At 35.6% G+C, this 7414-nt stretch overlaps 1 long non-coding RNA gene across 1 annotated transcript in view; it reads right to left on the reverse strand.

Annotated features, from left to right (window-relative positions):
* Positions 1-679: 679 nt before the first annotated feature.
* Positions 680-7414, reverse strand: part of LOC106473844 — an 11979-nt gene continuing 5244 nt past the window's right edge. Inside the window, exon 3 of the long non-coding RNA XR_001291709.2 lies at positions 680-691. This is a non-coding gene — a long non-coding RNA (uncharacterized LOC106473844). The remainder of the gene's footprint in view (positions 692-7414) is intronic.

Consider the following 7414-nt stretch of genomic DNA (forward strand, 5'->3'; position numbering starts at 1 on the left):
AACGTTTCAAAGAGAATGAAAGTATGAATTTCAATTGCATGGATGTATATGATGGTTCAACTAATATCCCGGTGGGATAGCGGTAACTTTACGGACTTACAACGTTAAATCCGGGGTTCGATTCCAGGCAGTGGACACAGCAGATAGCCTAATGTAGCTTTGCTCTAAAACAAATAAACAATGGTTCAACTAAGTATGCAAATATACAAAGGAGAATACAGAGGTTGAGTAAGTTATCTTAAAATGACTTGGAGCCTCACCATGTTGCCACGTTCAGTCATGCTTTATCTTGTGACCGTGCATCTTGACAGTATCCCTTTAACATAGTTTCCATTACAAAATACTCCGTTGTCAAACTGGTATGTTCAAAGCACATCACCCCTCTCTGCTTGCTTTCCGTAATACATCTAATATATGAAGACCACATTTTTCCAGCACTCGTTTCAGCAGTCCGATCGCACAGAAATCCAAAGGCACTACGTGTGGCGAATTCATTAGTATGTCTTCGCATGGAATAGCATGAATACTTATTTCATTCTCGAACTACTTGGGGTATTCGAAAGTCGAATGAGAAGTATGACTGGAGACCTTATCATGGTGAACCCATATTCAGTTGACTTCATTTTGGGACGGAAATCCTTCTTGGTTATGCTGCTTACTGTTGCCTGGGATACACGGATGACTCTTGCCACTGACCTTTGCGTTAGTGTTACAAGACGCCACACTTTGCTTACCACGGGGAACGACTTGTTACATGTATCTTTTTTAATGGCTCTGGTATCTCGAATTGATCCATATTTCCTTATACCTGAGTATATAAATATTTTGTGTCGGAAAGGGCTGTTACATACCCTTCTCAAAAGGATCAGTTTTCGGTGGTATTACACTACCTAAAAAACGCCAATCAATATGTAATTCTAATCATCTGTTGCACTGCAACTTTGTATTGGTTATCGTTTTCACTTGACTTGCTGATATGCATATTCAAGATCGTTTTAATAAATCTTATTCACCCCCCTCTGGATACACTAAATGTTCATTTAAACATCGTACTCATTCTTCACAAATATCAAAAGGGGCGCTTTTGCGACTTCCAATTTAAACTAAAAGTGCATTTGTTTATTTTTTAGACTAGCTATTAGGGAAATATTCAATAATGACTATGTTTGGTATTGCTTGCAGACTTATAACCCGAATAACCCAGTCGCCACCGCTTTAATGAAGTAATCGAATTTCTGTGGAAGAAAACAGATTGAAGTATTCGGGTAAGCACATTTAAAACAAGAGCTAATACTACTGCAATGACGTTTTCATTACAAGTTCTATAACAATTGTTTGTGTGCGACAATTAAAATATATATATTTCCTTAACATTAAAATGATATAACGAGAAGAACAAAAATAGAATGAAAAAAAAAATACAAACGTGTAACCTAGATTCGAGTAATGCAAGCCGCGGGCCGCCTTACGCGCTTATGGAGAGACAAGAACAACGTGGTGGGAAGACTGTAGGCCTAAGGACTTCTCCAGGTCAACAACCAGGCTACAAAGTGTGTCATTACATCGTCAATAGATCTTCACTGCAATTTTTATAACAATATATCAAAATGTCCTCGAGTGCGATGTAAGAGTTAACACAGTAGTACACAAAAACTTTTGGAGAGTTTTTTGTATATGCGCATCAATAAATTTAATATAACAAGTCAACAAACACAGGAAGACTAGAAAGAAAAAAAAATAATTATGATATACCGAAGAGATCAAAAATAATAGTTTCAGAACGAAAAACATATCTAAATTATAACATTTTTTAAAATTTAGTTACAAGTTTACAAGTCTTAGATGTATCGTCATGTATATCATCTCTTTGATCATTTCCACAAAAGCAAGAGTGAACTGGACAAAGTTAACATGACAGAAAAACAAACCCTTGAACGTACAGTACATTTATGTATAAGTAATGTTTCTTTCAAAAAAGGACTTGTATCGCTGAAGTTTCTCGGAAAGAATTTATACCGGAAATTAACAAAGAAGCAGATAAGTAACACTGTCGTGAGGTTAATGGACTGCATTTTAATCGTATATTATAAACTGGTGAGTTAAGGCAGAAATATACATAAACGATAGCCAAATCTACCCGAAAAATATAGTATTGTTACATGTTATTTCTTTAGGTGGGATTTTAAAAATTATTTGGTGAAAATAATGCAAAGTCCAGTCCACATAATGATAACGAATTAATTTATTTGTTCAATAACATTTGCAACAGGCTATGTTCACTTTGACGAAACTTGTAGGCCTAAGTTCATAACTACTTTTCAACATACGCTCTGAAACTATTCTTAGCCCAATTTTTAACAGAAACTTACTCGGTTGATAACAAACCTGATTACCTTAATGATTATCTTTGCTCTGTCATTCTTTTCTCGATCTCTCACACATTTATCTCTCACACACTTCATTGAGTTCTCAACCATAACTCCATTAACGTCTAGTTCACTGCTAACTCGTATTTATACATTATCTACCGTTATTTAGATATGATTCAAAGTCACTAGATTATTACATCATCATGATGATTAGAAACTCCCTCTAGCAAACATCTAAATCAAACATTGAAAATATAGCTTACAACACTGCCCCTTGAACAATTCTAATACAAAAGCGAAACACTACACTAAACTGTCCATTAACCAAGTCAGTGGAGACCTTTGGTTTGGATTGCCTGTCCCTGTGGATTCTGTAAAACACATCATTGGTTCTTTTCAATACAATATATAACCCTTCTCAACACCCAATTAACTTTGGAGTTCGTCCTTTCTTGCGACGGGAAGCGTACAGCTATATCATGTCATCTCGATGGAATCTAGTCTTAAAAACATTAATATCACGACGAATGTTCATATAATCACTAGCTAATTCAAGTATTTCGCAGGTAAAATCATGTACGACATCTTCATTCTTCAGAACCACGAGAGCTCTTCTAACCATCTATTCCTCGGGACATGCTAGAATGTTTGGTTCCACTAGGCCCGGCATGGTCAGGTGGTTAGGCGCTCGACTCACGATCTGCGGGTCGCGGGTTCGAATCCCCGTCCCACCAAACATACTCGCCCTTTCAGCTGTGGGGGTGTTATAATGTGACGGTCAATACCACTATTCGTTGGTAAATGAGTAGCCCAAGAGTTGGCGGTGGGTGGTGATGACTAGCTGCCTTCCCTCTAGTCTTACACTGCTGAATTAGGGACGGCTAGTGCAGATAGCCCTAGTGTAACTTTGCGCGAAATTCAAAACAAACAAACTCTGTCACTACATGTAGAATTATTGCTAATAATATGAGTATTTCACTTCTGGGTGGTACAATAACTACCCTCCTTGTTGTCATTTGAAGTTCAACCTGTGGTGCAGTAACTACCATCTAGTATATTGAGATTTCTTGGTCATATACTGATAACAAACCTGACCAGCTTACTGATTAACATTACTTGTTCAGTCTTCTCTCGATCAACAACTACCCAGTAACTTCTCAATTAATACTTCACTGACTCTTCATTCACTGATTGCTCATATTTGTAAACCATGTATCCTTATCTAGATACGAGTCGAAGTTACAAGATTATTACATATCATCTAGTAAACATCTAAATTAATCCTTGAAAATATAACTCACACCAGTGACTTGTAGTAAGATATCGTCATTTAAAGTATAGGTTGGGCAAAAATAAAATAAAAAGTACAAAAACAGAATTCATAAAACGGTAATGTTTCGTCAACAGGGAATCCTCAGTAGCCACGGCACATGAAATTCTTTTATGCAAAATTAGAGTAAATTAATTTATAAGACCTCCCTCCCCCCTTTTTATTAGCTATGTTTTTATGCGCTAGCAATACCAAGCGTGGGGCTCGCGTATATACCCGATTTGATTTTGTTACTCATCAAGATCTCTACCATTCTATTCTCAAATTTAAATTATTTTAAGCAGGATTAGAGTAAATTAATCTATGAGACCTTGGGTGTGATCGAAAAGGTTTGACCTCTTGAGTCAAATACTGTAATTAGATCTCAAATCGATCAAGAGATGACGGAGCTATGAGCTAAAAGTTTGTACTTGAAAAATACTCTGAGCTATTCTATGATCCGCTATTCTGTGTCTAAAAATACTCAGAAATCGGTATTTACGTATATTCTTTGCACAACAGATACTTTCTCACAGTATATTTTTGAGCGAGGCAAAAAGAGTGAGAAGATCTATAATTGTTATAAGTTACTTACTTATTTCTATTTAGTGGAATTCGGTTGGAAATTAACTTTATAATTATGAAAACGACATGAGTAAAATATTGATTATTGAAATATCAGGGTAGCCGAATACCTGAAATTTAGCTATAATATCCTTGACTGATCACACAACTGACACACACTATATAATAATACTATTGTTACGTCTCTGGTCGTTTGTTAATTACTCATAAAAATTCTTTCTGAAGAACTTCAGCGATGCAAGTCCATTTTCAAATAAAACTAGTTTATTCTTTCTCAATTCAACTTTGCAATACACTTAATTTCCACAGTCACTTTCATTTAAACATACGCTATAATTTACAACGAACGATTTACGCACTTTACTTACTACCGCGTTTGACTCAATTGTCCGTCTATATCTTCAATTTCTCTGTCTGCTATACAATTATTGCCGTCACTTTATTTACCGGCTTATATACTATAAGAACGCGAGTCTAGCAAACGTTAGGACGTTCGACAGGTTCTTCGATCTTTCTAGATACTCATTACATGTTACCAGTGTCACGTGACTTCCGCTGTCGTAACACTATATTAGGCTGAGAATATTTGTACAATATTATTCACGCATTTGTGTGTGTGTGTGTAACCGATTTCAACAGTGTTGCTATATTTTCTGTTATCAACACAGAACACACTAGAATGTTGATTCAATGCAAAATACTTGTAACGTGGTACCTATAAGTGCATCTTGTATTAAGGTTCAGTTGCAGTTTTACTTATTTGTGTTAGGCTTTCTGATTTTCACTTCACAATTTGTCGCCCACGTAGTAGTAATGTTGAAGCCTTTACCTGAGGCTTACTGGTTAATAAGAAACGCCCTGGCCTCTAGTGAAAACAAGTTTTTTTTTCTTTTTTAGGTGTGGGGGGAGGGGATAGGGTGAGCACATTCAAAACTGTATACAAATAAACTCCGTACCTTTTATATGATGTATTTTTCTGAAACCTTGTTTCTCTAGTTATAGGTTATGTTGCCAATGTTGGTAAATATCAAAATCATCACCACTTGAAGGTGTGTTTCATAATTTTAAATAAATTATCTAGATTTTATAAATAAATGCAATTACAAAATTAAATGTGATTATATTCGACTCCTGTGATGAATACAGTTCGTCGATTAACCCAGTTTATTCTTCCTCGATACAACTTTTAGTAATACACAGAATTTCCACAGTCACTTTAAACTTAACAACTTTCATAACACACCCTATAAATCACAGTGATTTACACACTTTACTTACGGTGCCTACTGTTCGCTTGACTCAATTATCTCTCTATCTCTTCAATCTGTCTATCTCTGCCATGCCGCTGGTTTTTCTCGCCAGGCTTATATACTAAAAAAGAGGGCGCCTCGAACAAACTCGGGCCTCCCCGATAATTCATGATCCTTCGAAAAACTCCAGCGTGCATGCTCCCAGAGTCGCGTGACTTCCGCTGACGTAATACTATTTCTGTTGATTTTCTGATACTTAGTTCACACTTCAACTCCACCTGATTTATCAGTTTGAAATTATTCCAGTCTATAACATGAGATGTGCTTACCACATGTTCTGTTTAGGCCGATTCATTTACTTTAGATTTTTCTACCACATTTTTTATGTGCATTGGTTCTAAGTTTCAAATTTGTACACGTTTGGCCAGACCACAGACACAAGAAATTTTATAAATCCCATATTTATTAAATTGTGAGAAAACTGTTTAACTTACAACGCGGAGAGAATTTTATACTACAGTGTATATATATATTTTCAATTATGTTGCCTACCGTTGTTAACAAACTTTGAACATACTCAATGCTATGTTTTATATATACAATGTATCAATGATTTCGGGATCATAGCCTCTGTCGCTAGATACATGTTTCAAGAAAATTAACTGATCTTAAGTCCAATTCGTGAGTGCAGATTTTTAAAGCTCTAAATGCAAACTTAGAAAAGGATGATGGTACGTTTCCGTTATGCCCCCGCAAATGGTCAGTTTTTACTATATGAATAAAATATACATTTATATATTTATATGTGCATACATATTTGTATGTATGTGTATATATATATATAATTTATTAAACTTGCGGGGTATAACGGAAAAGTACCCGGAAGATAATTTTTTTTGTGATCACTGATGCCATGTTCTATTGTGTAGTGGAACAGCCACAAAAAATTGTTTTCTATAAGCAAACGTTGAGAAACGCCCATTATCCCGTTTGACTATCATGTCTAGAAAAGTAACTGACCCTCTTTTCCACCTCCAGCGTAAATCGAATAATAGGACTAATCGCATTAATGTGTCAACGTCACTCCTCCACACCAAAAGCGTGTCATTTCCACACTTTAACCACACCTTAGAAGTATTAAACATATTCATTTCAAATTTAAACACGAAGAACTAGCATAGATAAGGGAGATCTCATATATAAACCTTTAATCTGCTTAAAGAATTTACTCCCTACCTTAAAATATGAGTTTGACACACATTCACGGGTCAAAATCAGGATTTCACTAATCTCTAACACAGAAAATTTCTTTCTCCCTAATATTCTATTTACAAGATAATCAAGTGCCTCTTGAACTGGAACATCCGTAAATAGCGATACGGTGTTAAAAGAGGCCAGTTTATCAGTTTGGTAACAAATTTATCCCTGTGATTTTTTTTTTACAGTGTAATTATGAGAGTCAGTTAAAAACGAATATTTTTTGACAAATAATTATTGACAACGGCCGGAACGATGAGCCTCTGGTATCCACAACTGGACGAAACAGAGTGCTGATTTTATGGATTTTAGGTAGCGCAAAAAACCTGGGTAATATGTACCTTGAGGGAACGAGGTCCTTCTTTTCTTTCAGTCTCAGAGTAACACACTTTTTTACTACAGTTTTCACTGTATTATGAACTAAGGTAATAAGGTCTCTTTTTATTTGTTCGTAAGAATCATCCTCTAATAATTTCTTCACATAAACTCTTTAATCCAAAATTACAACTTGGCCTCCTTTGTCTGCCTTGGTAATAACAATATTACCATTGTTCTGCAATGTTTGTTTGTTTGTTTTGAATTTCGCGCAAAGCTACACGAGGGCTATCTGCGCTAGCCGTCCCTAATTTAGCAGTGTAAGACTA

Source organism: Limulus polyphemus, unplaced genomic scaffold, assembly GCF_000517525.1.
Source record: "Limulus polyphemus unplaced genomic scaffold, Limulus_polyphemus-2.1.2 Scaffold6550, whole genome shotgun sequence".
NCBI classification, from domain to species: domain Eukaryota; kingdom Metazoa; phylum Arthropoda; class Merostomata; order Xiphosura; family Limulidae; genus Limulus; species Limulus polyphemus.